The sequence below is a fragment of the Cygnus olor genome, chromosome 2 (genome assembly GCF_009769625.2).
Source record: "Cygnus olor isolate bCygOlo1 chromosome 2, bCygOlo1.pri.v2, whole genome shotgun sequence".
Classification (NCBI taxonomy): Eukaryota; Metazoa; Chordata; class Aves; order Anseriformes; family Anatidae; genus Cygnus; species Cygnus olor.
In genome coordinates, this window is record NC_049170.1 from 67,846,861 (window position 1) to 67,873,241 (window position 26,381).

The 26,381-nt window shown below is 38.6% G+C and overlaps 1 long non-coding RNA gene across 1 annotated transcript in view; it reads right to left on the bottom strand.

The window, feature by feature from the left end:
• Positions 1-1,246: 1,246 nt before the first annotated feature.
• LOC121065624 overlaps positions 1,247-26,381 on the bottom strand; it is a 33,074-nt gene continuing 7,939 nt past the window's right edge. The window contains exons 2-3 of the long non-coding RNA XR_005817202.1: positions 2,800-3,016; positions 1,247-1,761 (exon numbers count right to left, since the gene is read on the bottom strand). This is a non-coding gene — a long non-coding RNA (uncharacterized LOC121065624). The remainder of the gene's footprint in view (positions 1,762-2,799; positions 3,017-26,381) is intronic.

Below are 26,381 nucleotides of genomic sequence, written 5' to 3' on the forward strand. Positions count from 1 at the left end.
TTGCAGATATTTTACAGCTTTCCCCTTTGCTTTGTTCAGGTTAGTGTGAAAAAGAGAAGTGATATCTTTGACTTTAGGAAGCAGATGACATACTTAAACATGAAGATTTCCAAATAGAGAGAATAATTTTCACCAAGATGAATTTGCTACTGATGGTGTATAAAATATATCATATGTGTATTTCCTCAAGAGTGAAATACATTTTAAGTCAGTATACATCAAAGAAAAACCCTTGTAAATGTTTCTGTTTTGCATGGTATATGGGATTTCTTGAGTATAATTGTATGAAAAGATCTGGAGAACTACATATATTTTAACACGTCTGTCTCTCACTCATGTCCTCAAAATCTTCTAAAAAGAAAAGAGTCATATTTTCATGACACTTTATAAATGTATATTCTGACAAAAAACAATGTCCTCTAGGTTTGCTTTTGCATATTTAGAATAAAAACACAGTATCTCTGAAATTCCAGAAGCATGAACAGTGAAAACACAAATTTGTTTACAGAGAAAGAATATGTATATATATATACATATATATATCTTTTACTTATTTTGTATTTTATATTTCCTACATATCTTTAGAAAGCTCACTGTTGTCTTTTTCTTCCCATTCAACAATAAAAGAAGATAGCATGTAGTGATTTAAGACATTTAATCCAAGCTTAACAACCTGTCTCCTATTTGTAATATTGCTAATAAGTAGCCTGTCACGTAGTAGAAAAATATCTTTACAATTACAGACTTGACTTCAACCTAATTTTCTTCCACAGGATGTTGCAGATCTGCACTGAAATCAATGGCATTATGATGTAATAACTTAAAAGTGGGCTAAGAGAAATTTGGAGTCAAATGTAGGCAGGTATTTCAAAGGAAAGAAAATATAACAGTAGCAGAACAGTTGATTTTTTAATCAGTTGTTTTAATGCTCACTTTGAGAAAACCAAAAGTTCTAGAAGGGTGTAGGGTAGCTGAAACTGAACCACAAGAAATTAACTGAGCACTGAAAGAGTCTGGAAAGGAAAGTTAATGAATTGTCTACATTACAAATTCAACCATATAAAAAGAAGTCTAGACGCAAACAGATGCATATCCTTGGATGTCATCCATTTAGCCATCTTATTCTTGTTCAGAAAAGACCGAAGACACTTAGATAAATGTCCTTATGGCTCAAAGTTCCAAAAACAAATCCCCAAATCCTTTAATTTTATTACATGTGCCATTTTTAGAGCTAGCTGAAAATTTCCAAACCATTCCACAAAAATAGTTGCTTACATCCTGAAATCGTATGTTATTCAGTTCTCCTGTTATATTCACTGCTTATGAACGTTCACATTTGCATTTTTTTGTTTGCACATATGTTTAAAGAACATCTGTTCTTTGTTCCCATCTGATTCAGATTATCTATGTATCTATGCATGCAGAAGGCAACTAATTATCTTCTACTGTCATGTATTTTTATCTAACTTAATAAATTCAAGTTAGAGGGAGCAGGGATCGAATGCAGCAGGAGCTGACCATTTGTCTGCATAGCTGGTGAAATATTTGACTTTCACACAATGCACATCTTCAGCAAGCAGGTATCAAGGGACTTTGTTGAAGGAGGCCAGTATCATCATCACCATCTTGGAAACAGAAAAGAGAGACCAAGATTCCTGAGTTCGCCCACATCAGTCACCAGATGGATGGGAGAGCTTAACATAAACCCCAGGTAACCTGAATCCTCGTTCACTGCTCTCTCTTTTGCTCCACACCATCTTCCTATAACAAAAGGTTGAAAGAAGTTTTATTTGTTTGTTTGTTTTTGTAAACAACTGTTTTGAAGCTAGTAATAAAAGGAGACGGGAGCTATTTAGAAGGAAATAAAGTGATCAGTTATACCGGATAACTTTTTGGTAACAAATAATTTCACCAGCATGTGCTGTCTGAATAGACAATTTAATTTGAATGATTATTGATAAAGGAATTTGGACATCAGTCAGCATACAGGACCCTGCAACAGTAATGTTTCTTTTTTGAATCACTGAAAATGTCGCTATGTCACATAATGTTTGTATTTCAGCAATAAAGAATTGTGCTCCACCAATGGATTTTTTAAAACTGTGCAAGTTTTCACAGATGCCCATCATAAGCAAACTAGAATATACTTGATAATAACATATATTTGCTACAAGTCATGTTTGTGATTAACTCTCCTGCCAAACATAGTGCAAGAATGTTTAGCTACAGATATGATGGAGACAGCTAGGTGTCTGTAACAAAGGTTTTTTTTCCATTCTAAATTTTGTTTTTTTTTTTTCAAAGTGTGTGGTATTGTACAGCAGAAGCAATTGTGGCAGAATGAAAGTTCCCACATTTTATCCCCATTTCTATTTACCTGTCTGCAAAACAATCTAAATTTTCATTGCAATTCTCCTTGATATTTCCCTTATCTATTTTCCTTTCTCATTAGTCCACCTCATGAGAAAATATGGGTGCAGAATACTAAATCAACTTTATGGTTAACACATCTGGTGCATATTGACAGACAGATTGTCCACATACGTAAGTCTTGGCTTTGAGAGGGTTTTTGTTGTTGCCATGCTTTATTTTTATTTTTTTTCTACAAGCATAAGAACATGCTCTTCCTGAACTGGAATATGTTCAAGAAAAACCTTTGCAAATAAAAGACTGTTATTCACCTAAAAGGAAGCAGGTGGCATCATTATAGCAAAGCAATGTAAGCATATGAAAGAGAAGAGAAAGATGTATTTTATTTCCTTTCTCTGAATAGCTGTTTGGCTGTTTGATTTGTTTTACCTTTTCAATTATATATATGAAGTCATTTTCATTTAGAGGCATCCCAGGAGGAATTGGTCTATGTCCAAGCACGTGCAATTTCTGTCATTTTGCCAAGACAGAATACGGTATTGGCAGAGTCAGCACTCATGGCTTCAGTTCCTAGGGACTGGCTCCCTTGGCAGATGTGTTCAACAAGATGGGACTGAACTCAGAGGTTGCATATATTCCTATGATACTGATAAAAAGAATATTAAATGGAATATGTTATATACTGCATATTAATAGGTTTCCCATATTATGATCTTCACAACCCATCTATGGGGTAGAGAGGCCTATGCTTCTCATTTGTCACCTGGGGAACACAGACCAGATGACTTGTCCATAGTCACACTGAAGGTAAGAAATGAAGCATAGGATGGGTCTTTCCCTGCCAGATACCACCACGAGCCCTCAACTTTGACAATAGTACCATTGCTCATAGACAGAAAATTCCAACAGAACTGGCAGCACTCACAGTAAATGTGACTGCTGCTTGTCCACAGCTAGCAGTTTTCTCCAAGTGTGGTGACGTATGATGGACACTTTGAAAAGTCCCTACTAGTCATCAGGAGGAGAAGATGCATCCTGGGACCTCAAGGCTTCACAATTCAGCTAGGAAAAAGATATAACAGAACAAAAGCCAAAAAAAAAAAAAAATTGGGGGGATGGAAGGCAGGGCCCCAAATTTTAGATATGTCTCTCCTAAAATTTGCAAATATTAACATAGTATCAGATATGAGTAAGTGAATATAGATGTCTTAATTAGATCATGCTCTGCTCTTGCTTGCAAAGGTACAATCCAATGATTTGAAGCCTACATGAAATTCACAATTCCAAAATCACAGAACAGTTGAGGTTGGAAGGGACCTCTGGAGGTCATCTGGTCCAACTCCCCTGTTCAGGCAGAACCACCTACAGCTAGTTTCCCAGATCCATGTCCAGGGGGCTTTTGAATATCCCTAAGGAGGGAGACTCCATAACTTCCCTGGGCAACCTGTGCCGGTGCTCCGTGATGGTGGGTGACCCACAGAGTACAGAGGTGCTTCCTGGTGTTCAGATGGAATTTCCCGTGTTCCAATTTGTGCCCGTTGCCTCTTGTCCTGGCACCGGCCACCACTGGAAAGAGCCTGGCTCTGTCCTCTTTGCACTCTCCCTTCAGGTATTTTTAGATGTTGATAACATCAGCACTCAAACCTCTGCCTAGGCTGAACAGTCCCACCTCTCCCAGCCTTCACTCACAGGAGAGATGCTCCTGGCCCTTCATCATCTTTGTGACTTTTTGCTGGACTTTCTCCATTATGTCCAGGTCTAGTACTGGGAAGCCCAAAACTGTGCACAGCACTCCAGGTGTGGTCTCACCAGTGCTGAGCAGAGAGGGAAGAATCACCGCCCTCAGCCTGCTGGGAACATTCCTCGTGATGCAGCCTTCTTTGTTGCAAAGGCACATTCCTGGTTCATATTCAACTTGGTGTCCATCGGGACCTCCAGGTCCTTTTCTGCAAATCTGCTTTCCAGTTGATTGGCTCTCAGCAAGTACTAGTGCATGAGATTATTCCCCCCCAGGTGCAGGACTTTGCACTTCCCTTTGTTGCACTAATGTTAAACTAAAAATGAGAAAGAAATTATTGAAGTCATTGGAATCCTTAACCATGCACTTTTTGTGTAAGTCCTCCACAGGTTTATGAAGGTAAACTCTAATCTCTTTATAGAAAAAGATAAACTCTATAGAAAGAAGTCAGTATTTCAGAGTAACAGTAGAAAACCTAAGCTCAAATATAACTGCCTTTTCAGAAACAAATATTTACTTCATCTCCCTGAAAACAATCCAAAATTAGTTATCCATTTATTTTAATAAGAGCAAAGATTCTACAAAGAGATTTATTATGCTACATATTTTTGTTCCACATATTGTTCCAAAATACCAATTTGTCAAGATTCAAAGATGAAAAATATCACCTTATGTTTAATTTAACAGGACACAGATAAAATAGCTTATTTTCAGCATTAATGTGCACATTTTTCTGATTTTCAAGACCCAAAACATCCTCAGTCATTGTCTGTAACTTCCTAAAAGCAGCATTTTTTAAAAGACTGATAAGATGATTTGTTAATTTATCCAAACAGTGCCCAAAAGTTCCTGACCCCAAGACTTGCCTTCTATGATTTCAGTCTGGCTATGACTTTCCAGTGTCCCTGCATCCCCTTTCCTACCCATAAAGAGAGTAAAGTGAGTTAGTTCCTTGACCCCTTTGTCCCCATGACGCCATCTACTCTATTTTACAGACTTCTTCCACTTCCAAATCCACCTCCCATGATGGTGTCACCCTTGAGCTCATGATACTCCAGACCCCCTCAGCCCTGGATATGTACATAGACTGTGATTAGCAGTCTCCTCTTCCTGATTGATGCCTTTCCCAAGTATAATCATTATTTTATCTACAACACAGTAGAAGTCTAAAGGCAGTACCTTCCCTGCAGCTAGGGCTATAATCTCACTTCTGGACCATTGCATTCTGTCCCTCCTGCTCTCTGATACACGTCATTGGTCCAAACAGTGGTCCTCTTTGGCTATACCTGGTTTCTAAGTAAAGAAATGATGTTTCTGTCCTTCAGGTTTTCTTGCTCCAAGAAGCTACTCTAGAAGGTGCATTACCAAAGGCTGAAGCTTTAAGTCAGGACCCTGCCCATCTCCTATCAGATAACTTATGACCTCTTCCCCTGTGATGTGACTCATCCTCTACTCTATGGCCTTCTCCTCTGTTAGAGTATTGGTTGCTGAGAACAATGGGAAGTATCTGAGGGCTCAGAAGCCAAACTGCAGTTATCTGTCATCTTAGCTGACTCTTTCTCACTTTAAAATCAATTTTTGGTTAGATATAACTTGTGTAAGTAGCAATTGCAGGCTCTCTTCAATGTTAATTTCATAGAGTCTACTCACTGTAGAACCAGTTTAGAAGGAAATTCTTCACTCAGAGAGTGGTGAGGCACTGGAACACGTTGCCCAGAGAAGTTGCGGATGCCCCATCCCTGAAGGTGTTCAAGTCCAGGCTGGATAAGAGCCTGGGCAACCTCATCTAGTGGGTGGCATTCCTGCCCATGGTAGAGGGGTTGGAACTAGATGGTCTTTAAGGCCCCTTTCAACCTGGGAAATTCTATGATTCTATGATTCAGTTTGGGAAACTGAAGAAGTTAGTCAGTGAAGTATGTTGGAAGAAGGTAGAGCAAAAGTGGAGAAAAAAACTTACATGTCATTATTCAATACATACTTTTAGACTGAAGTCAAACATAACAAAAAAATCACCTGCCATTTTCATTTCCTACATAGATCACCCTGACTCATTAGTTCATGACTTATTTTTAACACTAACAAGCACAAGGCCACCTACAGATGCATTTTAATTTAAATGTGACAACTCTACTAGAGCTGATAAGCATGCCATCTATTCTTTCCTACACCATCCAGATTAGGAGTAGAAGGAGGTCTTGGGTTACTTACAGATATTCTATGTCTCTTCTTCAACACCTATGGGATTTGTAATGCTCAGCCACTTGGAGCAGATGTGCAGCCTTTTAGTATAATTATCAATACACAGAAACACTGATAAGCCAATGTTTAAAGAGTACATGTCAATTTGCTTTGTAAGGGGGTAGCTATTCACAGAGCACATATCAGAGCTGTGCCTTAGAAAACACAGCTCTCATAGTTAATATGGGTATTCAGATAGTGGAAATGACAGCATGGCTAGTATACAAACACGAGTGTTCTCTGACTAGCAGGAGAGGAGGGAAAAGAAGAAGGATAGGGAGAGGGTGAAGATAAGGAAGAAGGAAAGGGAAAGTAGAGCAGAGAAAGAAGAGAGAAAGACTATTCCAACAGGCTTAAACAAGAAAATGAGAAAGATACTAAGAACAAGATAAAGAGCTGAAAAAAATAAAGTTGCATAATGATGGCTTTTTTAAGACCATGAAAATATATCAAAAAACTTTGAAAGTTAATATGCATCTCTTTTGAGTCAAATCTTGCAAATCTTACTCAGACAAAATATATACTACAGTAAATGCTGAGTAGGATTTACCGATTTCACCATTTACTAGCAGAATTTATAGTTACTATTCTCATCTGTTTTTCATTAATACTGATATTCCATGTGAAATCCTGTCTTTATTGAAGTTAATGCCAAAAGTCTCTGACCATAATGGGCTCTGAATTTCTGCGTCATTAGGTACTACTACATATATTAAGTAGCTTGCAGGAGTATAACTTATCACCTTAAGGATATGTATTTCAATGCACCCAGTAAAAGCACAAGCTAAAAGGAACCACAAGACTTATTGGACCTTTAATCATTTTCCTAGTTAGCAGAACTATAACCGTATTTTCATGTACACTTTCAGAAGACATAAGTTAGTGCTGCTGCCAAAAGAAGTCAACCTAGCTGTTTTTGCTGGTCAGTTTCTAATGTGAATTGGTTCTCAACTTGCTGCATAAACATGCCAGGGCTTGGGCAGCTGAAGGGAGGGAGGAACATCGAGTCAGTAATGAATGTCTGCATAGGAGAGGAAAGGATGTCTTCCTTAGTGTAAATGATGGCTTATTCCAGCTTAAAGTGCTTGTGAAACTCTGCTGGTGAGGGCAGAAGGATCAGGACGTATTTTTTCAAGTGGTCTTGAGGTATAAGTACCAATAGAAAATGGCATGTCACAACAACGGAGAAGAAACATCATTACCTATTTATGATATGCATGGCAGAAATAAGGTAACTGAATTTTGCATCAGAAGAGCTCAGGCATTAGCCCTGATGCCACTACTACCCTGAGGAACAAGTATTTTCAAGCCCCAAAGGTGTTCGGGTCCCCACTGTGGTGGCAGGCATGAGTTTGCTCAGTCCAAGCAACTCCTAGCTCCTGACTGTAAGTTACTTATGAACAGAAGCAAGTAGCAACAGTCAGCCCTGAAAACTTCACTGGTCCACTGAGACATCAACTATATTAGCTTCTAGTCCACTTGGAGCACAGGCAGACAATGCTTATGTCTGCCTGCAAAAGGCAATGCTTCTGGCTTTTTCTCCTGTCACTCTTCGCTGGTCCAGTTTATTTGTACCAGGAGATCTTCATCACAACAACCTTTTCTCATGTCTGCTTCTTCCAGTGTTGAGCAGAACAGATCCCTGGATCCTGTCTGGACCCCACAGTCCTGCACAGCACCAACAGAAATTCCCCACTGCTTTCTCTTGGGAGAGGGAAGTTTGTGAATCTGGTGTGTCTGAAAAAGCCTGCACTGCAAAGCTGCCAGCAACAGACACTTCCCTCTCCATTACCAGATTTAATTCCCAGTTTCCAGGGAGTAGAAGTTGAGGGTGAGAGCTGCAGCAGGTAGGAAAAAGCAGTGATGCTAATTAAGTACCATGTGGGAGGCATGGATTTTTTTTGCACTCAGTAATACATAACAGTGCATTGCCTATGCTCCAGATCCAAATAGCAAAGCACAGTGATGTCTCTGACAACGCCAATGGAGACTGGAGATGCCCAAGCACATTTCAGTAGAGCTCCATTGACTTCAACAGGCTAGAGCAAAACCGCCAAAATTCACCCACTGAGAAACTAATAATGGCAGGGGTCTTTTTTACTCCCCCCTTCCTTTTCTACCTGCTCTTGAAATAACTTAACGCATAAAATGGAAAATTGATAGGAAGGTGTGCATACAAAAAGGAGATAAAATGGGATTTAGAGGAGAAAGGAAAACTGGAGGAGTTGGGAGAAAGGAAGGAGCTAGCAAATAAAATCTTGCCCTGATTATCTCATAGTTCTAATGATCTGAAAAGAGAGGGTGGAAAGAACAAGGAAGAGATCAAGGAGCTGAGAGTAATTAATTAATTCATTGTTTGGATTGTTTCCTATTCTTCAGCACAAAAAAAGAAATCAAGATTAAAAATAAAAATTAAAAGTGAAAGTTATTAGAATAATTAACTCATAATTACACTGCCGTGCTGATTTGTTTTTGTTCTAACTAAAAAAAAAAAAGTCCAATAAATCCTACTTCATCAAGTTATTTAACAATTTTTTTTTTCAAAGTAAAAGCTTTTGAAGTGTGCAATTAAATGAAGGAAGAAGGAAGATTGGTACTTAAGCAAAACAGTTGAACTCAAACAAATATCCCCTATATCATGCTAAGCAATTCTGGACGTGCTCAACTCAGGCTGGTCTCTCTATACAAGGTATCACTCTCTGTCAGACAGTGAACCTCTGTGTAGCCCCTACAAGAACATACAATCCTAAAGCTGTGCTTCTAATGCAAAACTGGAAAACTCATCCGCCTGAATTTCACAGAGCACAAAACACAGCTTCTGGAGAGGTAAAATTCCCTGTGTGCATTGGTGGTGTGCAAACTTGAACAGCCGCTGTGCTGGATGGTCTCTGCTGATGCAGTTCCTCAAGTTTCTGTTTTTGATAACAAGAGAAAAGCACGTGGATCCAGCCCCCCTCAGCTCGGTCATGCACCTCTCTTCTGGGCAACCTAGTGGCAGAACTCTTGCTCCACTTTTTGTTGAAGGAGCAGAAAGGGAAAGGCACTGCTCCTCCCAGCTGGGGAAGCCCAGGCTATTTCTCCTGAGTGTCCAGCCGGGTGCAAAGCTGTTGGGGACTACAGCGATACACCCAGGCACAGATCCTGATGGAGAAAGCCCTTGTGTGCAAGCAAGGATGGTTTTAAATCTGCTAGTGGTTGTGACAGAGGTTATCCCTGGGCCTTGCAATGATTTGACAGCATGTACTATGTGCATAATGCATATGACTAGCATAGAGACCGAGATGATTCAGTACACAAATGAGTGCTGTAGTGGAAAAGATATGTGCCAGTTTTACTCATCTAAATTAAAATTACACTGGAGCAACTGCTGAACATGCAATATATTGAGCTCCCTGTGCAACAGCTCAGAGGTGCATGATCTAGAGCAACAGCTAGTGTTAACTTCTCTGAAGAACAAGGTGTATGAAATTGTGAGGAAAAAGATAATTGTGGCCAGCCTTGATAGAAAAAAACAAAAGGAATGTCAGTATTACAGGATGAGCTTAGAGTCTGCTAATGAAGTGATCAGTCCCCCAAAAGTCCCATGTTGGCTACACTTAACACTAGTTTAGAATATGCAGGACTTCATTCATTACATCTGGTTATATTACTTTCAATATCTTTCCATTGTTGTTGTTCTTGTTATACTACTTCTGGTAATATATATTGTTACACTACTACTATTATTATTACTGTTATTACTACTGTTATTATTATTGTTATCATCATCACGTTATACCTCTATAGCCCCTGCAAATACTGAGGTAAAATAGGCTAAATGCCTACTGTAAGAAACACTTTCAGGGAAAGCTGGTCATCTAAATCATGGGTAAATTTGAGGTTTTAATCTTCCTTATAGTATGTCCCTTAGAATATAGATTTTATTTACTTATTTGTTTTTTTACCCCCAATAATCCTCTCCAATGTATGTTTTGTATCATCTCCAGGCTACACATTTGCCTGGCCTGCATCTTCCAGCACTGTGTCATATTTGATTTGATGCGAGAAGTTCAAGGAAATGGCTCAAGACGACAGTTGAATAGTATATGATAGATAGCCTTATGCATACAATGAGCCAAATTTTCAGAAGATGTAAATAGCTGTAGTTTTGGTGAGGCTAGTAGACCTGTTCTGGGTCTTATCAGAATGTCTTACTAGGTGTAAAGAGATTTTAAGAGAACTCTAATTTTCCAAATAATCTATCCTGGCCAACTTGTTTTAGGGATTGAGAGCTGGTCCCTCCAGAAGACAAAAAAAAATACATGCTGTGTCATGGGGTTTTATATCTTCAGTAGACGTGGCACTTTTAAAAGTTGTTCTAGAATGTAGTCATCTCTATTTCAGCTTTTCCTCTGCACTCTTCAATTATTAAAGTTTAATGCGAAGAATTCCTTGGGGACTTTCACATTTAATAACAAAGCATTTTATGTACTAACAGAAAATCCCAAAATTAGGAGAAATTATTTACAAGTAGACAAGAGCTGTTACAGCATTAAAACTTTAATTGGCATCCCCCAACAGATCATTGGGTATTTCAGTCATCCTCTTAAGGATGTGATAATCTTTACAATATCCAGAAAGAGAACAATTTATAAAAAGAGGATTGCACATTAGCAAAGACTAAGCATGTATGCAGACAAAAATACATGTTCGTTGAAACAGATGGTGTCCTGAGAAGACAGGATGACTCAGTGGCTCTGCTGATACTAACCTGAATTCTGCCACTTGCATGTAACTTTAGACAAGACATTTCTCTAATTTACTTCACTACCCCCTTTCCATAAGTTTAAGTTAAAAGTTCTTCAGAACCATGGTCATCTCTCACTAGGTATTTCTACAGGTTTTTAACACAACCACCCCTCCTATTAAACAGAGCCTTCTGTTGGTAATGTCATTAATGACAATAATTTACACCATTTGTTAACAGATGAGTTTTCAAGAAGGTGATTCTTTGTGTGCTCTGCAAGTGAGAAAGAAAGAAAATTTCTGCTGAATATCTAAGCAGTCTCAATCAATACCAAAGTAACATAAATCAGTTCTGACAATGCATCCCTCATACAAATTCTCCTATTTTAAAAACAAATTTTTGAAGAATTAGGTTAGTGACTCAGAGAAAGAGAACACCATTGATGAAATTATTAGTGGACTAGCTTGATGGCATATTGGAAAAAGATAATAAAGTAAACAGAGTAATTGGTGCAGTAAATGATCTCTGTATTTCAACATCCATTCAGCTAAACCATGCAGTACTGGAAGAAAACTAAAAAATATTGCTGTGCTTCTCCTCAGGGATTTTTTTCCATCTGTGAACAACATTGTCACAAAATTCTCTCAATTTTCCTTAATTCTCAAGCAAACTAAATAAAACAGTAATGGAAAATCCCAGAGATGGTGATGAAAAGTGTTATTTAAAAAAATTGCCTTGGGATGGCATTTCATCTCATCAGCAGATGCCTAAGTATTTTGTTGATCTTGGGTCTTAGAGGAAGATTTGCTCCAATGGTAGGACATACATAATGGTTTCACAGCTTTGCTACACTGACAATAAAGTATATCAAATGCTTTCTTCATAGTATAATTAAGAAAATATTTCCTAATGTTGCCAAAGATTTGACTTTGAATATTATGCAGAAAACAGAAGGCTAAGCAAAGATTATGCACAGAAGAGCAGCCCAACTGTTTTCAACTGCTTAAAGTAACTTCAAATTTAAGCAAGAAAAAAGCAAAAAAAAATAATTGTTCAATTAAGAATTCAGATGGTTGATTCTGGAAAAAAAAAAGAGAGAGAGAAAAGATTGAACATAGATAAAAAATATGTATTTGCAAAGATTTCTTCTTGGCTTAGTTCCACAGGCAATCCTCATATTAACTATGGTGGTGATGTAACATCATAGCATGCTTTTCTCTGGTTAGAGCTAGTCTCCAGCTTCTAGTCAAAGATGCTGTATTTCTGCTGTAAGCTTAACTACTAAGGGACTGAAGTTTATGTGTACAAACATAAACCTAAATGTAGCTCAAAACATAGATCTACATCGAGAAACCTTTCACTCTACAGAGAGCTCATAACAGGCTTCAGTGTACCTCTTGGAAGAGATTGAGTAAAGGAAAAATCCTCCCTATGTTTCAGTTATCCCTTTCTGAGGTGCACACAGTTGCATGAAATGCTCTGGTCAGGTTTTACAATAACCATTGGTTTCTGGAACATAAAATGGCTAGGTTATGACAACTGATCCTTACAACTGTGGTACATGAGTTTGACAATTCATGTGCACCTTGATGCAAAAGGAGATCTTTCATCCCAAGAATTCAATTACAAATGATTGATGTCTGTTGTTCTGCATTGTTAAGGAGATGCTGCAAAGAAATTTGTATTTAGTGTTACTCACACAGCTACTACTCAGCTGTGCTTATCAGCAGTAGAACAAATCCATCAAGAAGTACTCCAAGGGGAAGTTGACAAGAAAGGGAGAGGTACATCAAAACATGAGTGACAATCCTGTTGACTTAGTCCCAATCACTCTTAACGTACTATATTGTATGTACATCCACAGAACAGTGTTCATACTTTGATATGATAAGAAAACCAGGGAGAATTGATAAATTTTCAGTTTAGACATGGAACAAATGAAATTGTAAAAGTTGTATGGTATATAAGCATGGTGCTCCAAAACTAGTATTCAGAATACATGGGAATCTATATTGTAGATTGCAGGTTATAACTCATGTTTTATTAGGTTTCTTCTGGCTTTTTTATGTTCATCTATACACACAGTACAGTCCAACCCCTCCCCAGTGTGATATTAACAGTTTTGATGACATACTACACTATCTCCTATGAATGCCATACAAACAGGACTTGGACCTCATCTACTTACATAACGGTTGAAATAAAATATGCCTCCTTTTTGAAGTAAAAGTTGGAATTTCCTCTGATCCCTGTCTCTGCCAGGTCAAAGTACGAAAGACCAAGAAGTAAGGGTTCAGATGCAGTAAGGTGGGACTGCAGTATTGCTTCACATTTACTTGACAAGAAGCCAAGGACATGGACAGTTGCATGCCAAAGCTTGCAGAGGCATTAAAGAAAATAACGCGGATTTAACGCATAAAATCACGTACTGGAAAGACTTACTTGCTAGATCCCCAATATGAATAAATGCCAGAGAAGTAATCTAAATGGTTATTAGCATAATTTGAGAGCTGAGTGCTGTTCTGCTCCAGCTACAAATGTGATTGAGACATATGCTTGCTCTGATGGAGGAAATTAGCAGAGGATTAGCTCTTTCCCTAAGAAGATTAAATGAAAAAGAAAAAATAATTTGCTTTCCATTGCACTACTATACCATCTACCATTAAAAGAAAACAGACTATATTAAAAAGGACCATCAGTTTAATGGAAAGATTGTTCTGACAGTTGCCAGCTTTGCAGCCTGTTTTGTCACATAAGTCAAGCACACATAAGCAATGGCAGAGGCCAATTCCTTAGTTCAGATAGCAGAAACATAAAGAATTTATATGAAATCAGGAAACAAAATCAGGAATCGGAGTTTGTTCTAGATTCCCCTTTTGCCACCATTGTAGCACTAACCACAGACAGCAAAGCCACAGCCTTATCGCAGATCACATCCCTCTTTACCCCAGCACTGCCTTAGCATTCAAGATATGCTATAGGTTTGAACACCTATGTACTGGGATTGAAAATTTATAAAGCAACGGTATCTATAACACAGCCACTCTCGGTATCATCAAATCCACGTTCCATGTGCCAGACAGCTATGTGCAAGTCACAGGAAAATGCACAGGCTGAGTTGTCCAAGCACACTGCTAACAGTGCTGGTGGGGGCTGTATGTGCAAAAGGTCGAAAGACACACAAGCACTAACACAAATGGGCCACAATACCTTTTCCCCATTACCTAAAAAAATCACCCTATCCAACAAGTCATAATTGTGTGGCATTTTAGGGTGACTATTACAGGTGCAGACAGAGAAAATGCAAGAATTTTTCAGGTGTTTTAACTGTCATACTAGCAGCATTTATAGTTTTTCCTTTCCTGCAATAGCAGTAGCTGAATAAAGACACATTGGATCTTTCTTTTTCTTTCCAAATACTTTTTATAACCATCTAGGCACTTGCTTGAAAAGAAGGCTTTGGGCTAGAAATGTAGCCAGAGAAAGAAAATCCAGAAGCAAGGTCAAGCTCTGATAGGCCTATAACCAACTCCTGTCCTGTGCACAGTGTTTCCCACTGTCTCATTCAAGCTCTTCAAGCTGCAGGAGATAATAAACATTTGGCACAGAAGCACACGTGGCATTTTGGACTGGTGAGTCTGAGACCATTTTCTAGCTCTCTAAGGACCAGAGTTTAGAGGCTATTGTGGCAGAGAATAGATCTCATATGTACTATCTCCATAAAGATGAGAGATTAGGATACATCCAATTTATGATGCCTATTTATTTTAATTCCCGCATTTGTTTGACTGAACCAGTCAACTGCACTTAACCTCAGTCTACAGAAATAAAGCCATCATATCTAAATCGGCTGTATTACAGCTGCCATGCTAAGGAAAAACCTCTTAACCTCACCTTACACCACTTACTCATTTGTAAATCAGATAAAAGGAAGCATTAGGAGATAACTTGCACTAGCTTGATTCTAGGCCCAGCTCTGAAAAAGTGCTAGGGAAAAAGTGCTAGGGAAAAAAAAAAAATCAACCCTAAAACCCTGCACTAAACCGACGGTGGCAGAGCAGACCCAGAAGGCGTGACTCAGACACACATGTGACTCAGACACACACGGCTGAGTCACCGTTCCCTTATGCTTCCTCATTGTTCCTGTCTCGCAGTAATTTACTGAAGGTACAGGCTAGCTGACAATTATTAGCCACCTCCCCTCATCTACCCTCGATCAGATCAGCTGTGCTTCCAGCTGAGCACAGACAGAGAGAATGATATGAACAGGTTGAAGGTCTCACTTCAGTGTTTCTGGATTATGCACTGGGAATTTTTCCACCCTCTCAGCCTCTTTTGCAGGTATGCAGTCCGAGACACAATGTAGCTTGTTGCCAGATGAAAGGTTCATTTAAAAAAAAAAAAAAAGGTCTTATCCTAGCTTCAATATTGGAGAAATCTGGTCTTGTTAGGCAGGAGTAAGACAAATGTTTATTTTTAATAATAATATTTATAAAACAAATACATGATTTTGAGAGGAAATGGGGGAGACAGCTTCTGCAGCAGGAAAATGTTATTTTCTGAAGGATGAGAAGAGCTACCTTCATTCCATCCTCAGCAGCAAGGCATTGTTTACCTATGAACTTTTTTCTTGTTCCCATTTCAACCTTTGTATAATAAGTGTTCAGTACCCGTCTTACTGGTTACTTATGTTATCCCTTAAATTAACCATTTTTTAATCTGTCAGTGTGCTGTCCATTACGTATTGGCTGGTTCTCATGGCAATGCCAGAGAGCACAGGCAGAGCCTGGGGCTGGGCCAGGAGGGATTGCCCTCTTTCCAAGAAAGGATTCGTCATCTAAGGACAGAGTATAGGTAAAAAGCCTTCTGAGAAAAGCAACCATTTGCTAGAGGTAATTTTTAGAAGCTAGTTCAGGCCCCAGTTTTGATCTTAATATCCAGTTCATCCAAACATGGCCAAACTGCCCCTAGCAAATCCCCTATTTTATTGCTAAAATGAAGTATCCTCATCCAGATTGGAGATTCAGGATCTGCAGGTACACAAGATGGCAGAGGCACTGAAGGGATACAAGTATTTAGGAATGCCTTACTCCGGATTAGGAACTGCCTGCATAAATAAAGCAGGGACAGGGATCATCACAGTTCAAAGATCTGTGAAAAAGGAGGAGAACTGCAAGGGCACAAAACTCACTTGCATGAGTCCGCTTCTGGATGTGGCACAAGGAGCATTAAGACAAGAACACATCAGGAAGTTGCCAATGATTTTGCCAGGACACTTTAATCTCCTTTGCTATCAATCTGATATCTTTTAGGAACACCAAAAAATCTTTTAAAAATTTAAGGTAAGCTAGAAGAGCGTCATAATTTTACACATTAAAAATAAATAATAATTAGTTCACAACCTAATTTCCTAGACTCTTCTTGTCATAAGTTCAAGCTGACCATATTTGCTTCCTGATAGCATGTCCTTAGAATTGAACAGTACCACCTTTTTAGTGCCAAAGCAGACTCTGACATAAATTTGATTTTGCTTTCAGAAAGGAATACTGTTAGATTTACACTATTGATTATATTATATTGTATTGTATTATATTATATTATATATATTATATTATTATATTAATGGAGCAAAAGTTTTTGCCATCACCTTTTGTCATCACCTTTACCCTAAATGGAGCTCAGAACGGGCAGTAGCTCTTTGATTTTCTGCTCTGATAAAATGAAACAAAAGCAATTAGGGACTCTTTTTTTCACAACATGGAAAGCAGTTTTTACACTGCTGTCAGTTGTGCCAACAGTGATGTCATCCTGATCCCATGGAGTCAGATCCTTCAGTTGGTGATCTTACTCTTGATCTGTTTTTTTTCCTGATAATCCTCCTTACTATTGCTAAAAAAACTCCATAATGGGGAGATTCAGATTTCTCAGTCCATTCAGCTCGTTGCAATAAGTGTTGAAGCACTCACTTCATGCTATTCAGCCACTCTGGCTATGGATACTAGAGGTTTTCAAGTGTAATAGTACATGGCCATCTCCTCCAGAAGATGAAAAAAACACCCCTTACTGATCTCAACCTATGAACCAACTGATATTCTCAGTCCTTGGCTCTCTGAGCAGACTATAGGGCAGAGAAGCATTCAGTTTGTCCTTGCATCTTCAGAGACCCAAGTGTCTAAAGCAGGAGCAATTAGAGAAAGAACAGTCATTTGCTGTGTCAGCCTCACACAGGACAGAACATCATTCCGTCATTCCCTGACAGCAGCTTATATGAGGTACAGGAAGCTATCGTGCTGGATCTTAGCCAGGAGTGCTACTCCCTTACCACTTTAAATCAATAAAGATTTGACCATTGGCTGCAGTGGGAATAGAATAAACCCTTGCTGTGCTCACACTAGCGCTCTCCATGCCACCCGCTCTCTCTTTGTTTCCTCATTAACATCCTTTAATTTCAATGGCTTTTTCAGGCTTGTTTACACTGCCCAAGGCAAATCATAAAATGTCCACCTTTCCACCACAGGGTCATCTGCATGAACAATTAATGAAGAGTTGCAGCCCTCAGATAACGTCCTGTCTGTCAGGTTGATATAACCTGGAGCTAGTTAGATCTTCCAACCAACGATCAGTTGCTGTTAATGCTCCAGAAGACTAAGAAACTCCTGTTGGCAAGCAAAGGCATCACACAAACTTAGTGGGCTTCTTGATTAAAATATTGAAAAGACTGCATCCTGCTGTCAATAACATTTTGAACTTCTAGAAGAAGAAAAATACCTTGTGGCAGATATGTAATTACAAGAGAAACACCATATTTCCTTGGCTTAAAGCAGACGGAGAAAAGGTCAGCTATTAATTAAGCTCTAGGATAAAATATTCTCATATAAAGATAAGGAAAGAATCAATGAAAATAAACTCCTTTGTATGAGAATAGAAGTGTTTTTTTGCTTCACATATACTGCAAGGAGATGAACAAGCATATTTAGAAGAAAAGTTATTCGCTGCCTAACTTCTAATAAACTCATGATAATATTGCAGTATTGAGGCAAACCAACAAAAGTTCAATGGTATGGGTATCACCTCTAAATCCCTGCTGTGCCCAGTGCAGAAAGCAGAGCAAAAGGTGTCATAAGCAGATGACTCCCAGAAACAGAAGGACTGGACACATTAGATGAACTATATACATCATCATCACCAGGTTAGTTTTGCACTTGGTGCACATCAGGGTATCATTTGGCTTACGGAACTAGGACAGGAAAAAGTCACCCACAATTAAATATATGCAGGAAAACTGTTTTCCAAGTGAGCCACACTTTTCATTTCATTCCCCACAGTCTTCAAAAGCAGAGACTTACATTTAAGCAAGACCTGTCCTGCACATAGTTGCATTTTTTTGTTTCCATTCAGCACCATTCTAATTTAAAATAATGAGATTTCTCTTGGCAGAAATAATATTTTCTTAAGATTCCTTTTTTAAGACTGCCATTTTACATATAAAGTTTGATGCTTGTAGTTAGAGCTGGGTCAAAGAGAGAAACTCCTTGTGATGAAGGTTAATTGGAGGAGTTTGACCCATTTCAAATGCACTATCTATTTTAGAAAACTTTCATAAAAATAAACAGTAACTAGTTTATTTAGACTGTCATCAAAACAGCCTTTAAAAGTTATTTTGCTTGAACTGACTTTTTGAAAGATCACATTAAAAATGAGAAGGAACCATTTTCAATTTTTTCATCTTTTCTGGGTGTGTGAAGACGTCCTGTCCTGAAGTTTTCATTCTAAAGTGTTAAGCTCTGTCTTAAGTCATATTCAAGTCCATGTAATAAATTACTAGCAATTACTGTGTTACAAGTATGTTTAATCTTTACTCATTAATTCTTCAAAGAAAATAATTTTTATGTACTACTGAAATACCCCTGAAAATATGATTTACATTTCCAGCTATTTTTAAGAGACATGCTGGGCATCTTCTACATTATAAACACATATGTATATCATGAGTCATGCAGAAGTAATAAATAATAAATAATCTTCTCCCATGTTTACTGGCTCCCCTTTGATGTATATAGAAATTTAGCATTTTGAGATTATTACGAAAATCATACTACAAGCAATTACAAGTAATCCTGTTTAAAGTTTAAGGAATGAATTACTCAGTTTATTATTGATCAAAGATACTTTAACCTAAAAAATTAAGATAATATTTACTTGAAGTGGACATGAACTTGCCTTCAACTTCTCTCCCATTTAATGCGTTCATTGCTCTCCCAAACTATTTCTCTGATGTGCCAAAGAAATGCCTAAGACTGAGAAATATGACAGTGTCAAGCACAAATGACCATAATGCATAGACAGGGACAAACTGCTTTGTATCATAAAATCTACAATATCTCCAACAGCAAAGCTTAAGTATGGGTAATTCTCAAGCGGAAAAAAATGTGTCTACCTTATGTGTCTACTCCTATTTGAGGCCATTCATTTGTTTTCTATTTATGATTGCACTGTTAGTGGGACCTAATTCAGATCTTAACCTATAGCTGAGCTTTGGCTGCTCAGAATGAAAGCCTCTTTCTTTTTCCTTGGTTTCGGTAGAATATGGACAGATATTAATTGTCAAAACATCAGACTTGCAGAAGATCACTTTCCTGTTGCTTGAGCTGTGATTTAATAAGCTTGTAAGCTTTTGCTGATTTAATTTCACACATGCCAATCGCTTTTAAAAATTTGACTCAAGAAGTTAAAAACCATGATCCATCAATGCCTACAAGCTGCTGAGGAGTCACCTTGCAGCTTCTACATTCAACACACAGCAGATTTCTGCTCAATCTGAATGAGCATTAATGGCCACATAGAGTATACATCCTTGAAAAGTATCAAAAGAAGCAATAAATTTGAAAGGATTTTAAAAAAAAAAAAAAAGCTATTTTCACTTCCATTAATATTTCTAATGTAAATAAGAGCATTTGTTTTCTTTTCTTTAGTGCTCCAAACCAGCTTACCTTTGGGCAGTTTCTCCCAAATGTACCCCATTTTACACTATAGAAAGACCACCAAGATTCAGAAATGGTGCTAAATACCATAAGATTTGACCTCATACGCATTTCATTCCATCCCCTCCAACCACTGCTCCATTTCCTCACAAAATAACAGTGAATAAAATCCAACACTTCCTTTCATGTTACCTGACAAACTTTTTAAAAAATATTCACCACTGTCAACATTTTTTCTATCAGTAAATCCATTTTCAAAGCTAGCTTCTGTAAATTCAAGTTTAATGCTTTGAGATAAATCTACATACGGAAAATTGAGAATCTATGACATTATGGAAGCCATTTATATTTATACTGCATAGGTGAATAATAGGTTTACTTACTCCATATACTATGTTTATACTAAACATTTAAAAAGTGTCATCTCAATTACCCAGATCTCAGATCTCTAAATTGCAGTACCATCAATGGAATCCTGAAAACATAGGACTGAGCTTTAATTTTTAAATTAACAGAACCAGCATAAAATGTAAATCACTTGCATCAGGGAATAAAAAGTTACCTGTAATGATAACAACAATATCTGAAATAGTCTGTATATCAGTTTTGCCTGGCAGAAATTAACAACATTTATTTGATATGATTCCACCACTTGTGATAAACCAGAGCAGCTTACAAAGCCACATCCATCATCATTGTTTGGATCAATTATTCTTTGATGACTTAAATGCCTTGTTTTGTGTATGTTTCTGAACAGATGGAGGGTGAATTCTGATTTTGACAATTAGCAGATGGGTCATTGAACATGACTTTTAGTTAGCTAATATATTAGTTTTTGTAAAATAGAGACTTCATGAACTATTTTATGTATAATTATTAATAACAGTATATTATTCTGAGTAGGCAAGTTGCATAATTCTCATATTCAGTAAAGGGCTCTGGTCATGCTAACCTCTTGCTTTATTCAGAAGAGAAAGAATCTCAGAAGAGTAGCAAATGCCAGATTGCCCCTTCTACAACAGCTTTGCATATGAAGATATCAAAATATTTTTAAAGGGTCTTATTTCCATCATTCTCAGATCAGAAAATTTGGCTTTAAAGGAAACACAATTTTGGCAAAGGTCAGACAGGGAATCATTAGCACAGCTATGAACAGATCCTATTCTTTTGAGCTCAGTTGGCATCTGTACCTAGTAGCACAGGTCTCTCAAGCAATGCAACACGGGATCAAGCCATAATGAGAAACCTGGGTTGTATGCCATCAGTCCCAGCTTGCAAAATTGACAGCTCAGACATGATAAGGGAGGAAGATACATCTTCCTACTTATCCAGGTTTATTTCTATCTGTACCTTTCCTTTCCTTTCCTCCAACTCTACTTTATCCAAGACAGACTGCTGTGTGTTTTTTTCCCCTGCACTAAGCTCACCTGCAGGAAAACGAAGGAAGGAAGGAAGGAAGGAAGGAAGGAAGGAAGGAAGGAAGGAAGGAGGGAAGGAAGGAATGAATCTACGTAACTTGCTAAAGCAGCATTATAACTTCTTCCAGAGCTGGGAACTATAGAGACAATGAGAAAGAATCAGCCGTCCCCAAGTAACTAGGTCATCGTTTATTATTGCATCTATTCCTCAATAGTTAATGCAGGTCAAGGTAATTTAGACATCTTGATGCTGCTCTAAATTACTCTTTGGACCGGGATCATTCTTTATAGCACTTAGCACTATAGCATAAGGTCACTTTTTTCCTCACTTCCTTAGGTGCACTATGGATCTGACGCAGATGAGACCTTGAAGCAAATCTCTACTAAGGGTCACAGAACTCTCGATATTATGGAGGAAATGCAATTCAGAGGTGATCAGAGAGCAGAAGAGTCTCTGAATCAGGGTGGTGTTTTTGCCTGTTATAAAGATGAATTTAGTCCTTGACAACCAGAAAATGTCCTTCAGTTTGGGTAATTTCTTGGGGTCTAATTAAATTATCCTGAGTGTCTCTCTCTCTGTAATGCTCATCAGGAGGCTGACAGATTCAGTTCCTGCATCTCAGGAAAAATTGCATGCATATGTCAGTGGAAAAATCACAGTCTTCAGTCATAGTTTCGAGAAGTATCATATAAATAAATAAAATCACAGAGCTGTTTTCTTTGAGATTGCTCTCTATTTTCTCCCTCTCACGCATACAGACTCCTCACTGGGCAGGAGGCCTATGCAAATGTGAAAAGTGACTTTAGGGATACAAAGTGCACCCTGCTTGTGCTGAGGTTTTCAGACTGTCTTGAACAGATTATTCATTATGTATTAAAACCAAGAGAACAATATGGAAAGCAGATTGGCTGTGCACCTACAGCCTGATGCCAGTTTGGCTCTCCATTTAGAGGCTGACATCATCTCTTGAAAGAGTGGAGTTACAAATCAGTTTAGTCCAAAAGGAGGACACTTCATGCAGCTCTGTGCAGGTCGAATGGTAGCATGCTTAGACTTCATGGCACTAGGAGTTATTAAATGCCTATGATTTGGTGGTGGTGTGGGGGAATGTAGCATCAAACCATCGATATTAGTTTGGCATCAAGTGTGTTCTGAGCTAGACAGTTGGTACTAACTCAGGCTGCAATATTCATATACAGAAGACAGGATGTGGCAGACATACAAAAAGACAGAGAAGGCTTCCCACATGGAAAATGCTTTTTAAAATCCAAAATATCAAGATTTGGGGTCTCCATATTTTCATAGTATTTCCAAAGATTTATTTTTACAAGGAACAACTGTGAAAGTAAAAACCTGGAGATTAATAGGAAGTATCCCTATAGTGAAACAGCTGACAACTGCTGAGCTGTATTTTAAGAAATGTTTACGTGCCTTTCAGAGACAAAACCAGATTATCCCATTTGTTTGCCTCTTATTATTAAAAGAGAGAGGGAGGGAAAGGCAGAGGGAGCGAAGAAGAAAGCTGTGTGAGTGCTCTGAAGCAGCTGAGGGTACAGTTACTGAGCATTAGGGGATCAGCCTGATGAAAGGGTTCATTATGAGATCTCAGGATTAGAGGAGATCAGAGGAACCTTGGGGACATTTTTAGATCCTGGATTCCAAGATGCCATTCCTACTGAAACCTGAGGATGACTTTGAATACTCATAGACAGACCCATGGATAAGGTTGCTACATAGCCTGTCTACAGTAATTTGTTAGTGAGCACCCACTGATGAGAAATTAGTTCACTGAACCGAAGAACAGCAACCTAAACTTGGTAATAACATGAGTAAACCATCAACCTACTTGCGCAATCACATAACTTGTGCCAGGAGAAGGCAAAGAAATTTAAGCTCTTGGTCTCCTCTTCTTGGCCTGTTTCATTCACTTATCACGTGTAAGGTGAGTGGGCAGAGCTCTGGTCTGCCTCATGCCGAAGCACTGTTCCCTCTAAAATCCATGACAAAAATCCTGGTGACTCACAGGAGAATGCCTTCTCCATCAAACTTTAAAGGCACATTTTGATTTACAAAGTTCACTGTAATAGTCTTTCCTCTGAGGAAGGAAGAAGGCTTAAAAAGAAAAGTTCTTCTGCCTTCAGCATCTGTGCTACAACAAGGCTGAAGGTAATAAGCACTACAAAACAAAAGGAGCCAATGAGTTGCCTGTGTACTAGTGTGTACTGTGTACTCCATTATTACTTTGACAGCACTTATTAATGTTGGGTTGAGCATCCAGGCTGGGCCATATGAGACAGTCTACCTTAGCTGAGGCCGCTTTGCAGCGCCGTCCATAAAAACTGCACTGACTTTTGGTGTGCTACTTTGACTTGGGTGCAAGGGCTTTTGAGGCAGACACTGCAGAACGTAGTGCTGCAGTGACACAAGCTACCTCGTGAATGCTTTCCCAGCCTGCTGTAACAGAACTTGATTGCCCTGTTTGCATTAATGGTCAAAAATGATCTTAATTTAACACCTCATTTATGGAAAACACTTCCAAGTAAACACATTCCAGGTCTCTATCTTCTGCCTTTGTTTCAGTCAGGTGCAGTTACAATCCAGACCATTAAAGCATACCAATTATTAGCATCACTCTTGGGACAGAGGAAGGGACAGAGGAAGGGAAGGAAGATTCGCAGTGAATATTTCTCCAGTAGCTGACTACTGAGAGAATACAGAGACATGCTTTTCTACAGAGATCATACATGTTGGTGTGAGGAGATATGTGGAGAGACTACTTCAGAGGTGCTGATGGATTTGGTTATGATTTGTTCCCGGACTGCACAAAAAAAAAAGAAGAGTAGCAAGACCACTCCATCATGGGCCACCTAGCAATAAAGCTAGACATGAAGCATGAGGAAGGTCATGTCTTGGAGGTCTGTGAGGAATATGGTGGTGCTGACTCAGCTCTATAGGACAGCAAGCCATCCAACATCACCCCATCAAGTGCTTCAAAGCACATGTAAGCAAAAAATTTTAATGGCTTTCTGTGTATCTCTGACAATACTGCTGAGTTAAAATTATAGTAGTCAACACCCACAGACACATTAGCAGCAAAGGATACATTGAACAAAAGAGAACATACAGAGCACTGAGGACTACTTTTTGGTCCTCCTACAGATGGCCATGCTCCGAAGGACAGACAGATGGACTGTGTCGTAAACCTGCAAATTAATGTTTTTATCTACCAGTCCAATCTGCATATATTAAAATGTATGTGATGACTACAAAATCCCAAATACTTTAGTTTCTTTGTTTTTCATGTGGGACCTTTTTTTAGGGTCAAATAAAAATTTCTGTAAGTACAAACTGTGTTAAACCTTGTTTCTCAAAGATCTGAAAAGCTGAAGTACTAAGTAGATATTTACATGGTAGGGAAAAAGCAGTAGATGCCAATAATGACAGTTACTTCAGCTGTAACTGGCAACAGAAATGCACATGATATATGCAGGCACACACATACACATATATCTCATGTTTACAACCAGAGTATATTGTAGTTTCTAGGTAAGAGGTAGCCCTGTGTAGCTTATGAACACCTGTATTCAAGTGATGCATTTACTCTTTTTTTTTTTCTTTAAACTAAAATGATCTAGCAATTTCCACATCCCTGTTAATACAAGAAAAGGAACAGGAACTAATGTTGCTAATGTAAAGAGACTACATAAAGTAGTTCTCAGGAGGCGATACACATTTCCTCAATACATAGCAAAGCAGATATATTGGAAACACATTTCCTTTCAGGCTGGCTACTAAAACCAGAATCTATTTACACACAGTTGCTGGGGTAAACTGTCTCTGCCTGTTTTTTTGCCTTGTTTTGTTAAAGCCAAGACAAATAATAATAATAATGATAATAATTGAGTAAAACACATGCAGCAAGTTGAAGAATACATGCCACCACGTGCCCTGGTACAGAAAAGCAATAATCATTCAAGAGGGAAATCACTGGAGAGGACCCGAAGACTCCAGCAGTAAGGAAGCTTAAACCATGAAGCTCTTCTATACTGTCAGATGGGATAAGCACATTGCAACATGCACGCTGCCATGTTGCGCTTTTGTAACTACAGGGAATGGAATTGCTTAATTTCCTGTAAGTTCAGAAAGTTGTTGTGTAGCTACAGGTAAATAGAAGTTCAAATAAATACACTTCTGAGTCACCAATCAACCTCTCATTTACCCAGTTACAGGGAGTGTGAATGTCTTTCATGAGAGCCTGGTGAATACTACTCACGTTAGGAACATGCTCAGTCTATTTGTTCACAGAGCAACTGCTTCACAGCGCTCCCAGCTTTCGAGCGGAGCAGAAGAAGAGGAATCTGAGCTTTTTGTGCAGGGAAGCCTGACAGCCCCCTCGCACGGCTCTGCTAATGCCGTTTGGTTTGACCTCCTGCATCCCTGATCTCGCATCTCTGAGTGGTGACTGCCAATCGCACCAAATTGTGGAGTGGGTTTGCAACAGTCCATAATATCAATGTACTTCAGACGTCAGGTGGGGAGACTTCTTTGTCAGAAAAGTGAGCTGTGTTGTTTCTGCTACAAGCTGGAGTGATATAACATGCCTCCCTATAACTGCAACACTCAGGAATCAATTGAGTGCTCAGGGACAGATTCTCATCTGTCTAAAGCGAACCACTTTCCCTAAAACTAACAGACTTACTGAAGCTAGCAACACATCTTATGGATTACAGTGAGAGCAAATGCGTATTTGAGCTTGCGAATCCACCTTTGAATTTAGGAATTTGCACTGACTTTGATTGCACGCAGGCAGAAGGCAGCTGCTTACCACACACATTAGCTCGCAGTAGTCTAAATCCAGCAATGCAAAACAAGTGTCATGACCATCTGCTTATTACGAATGGGAATTTTC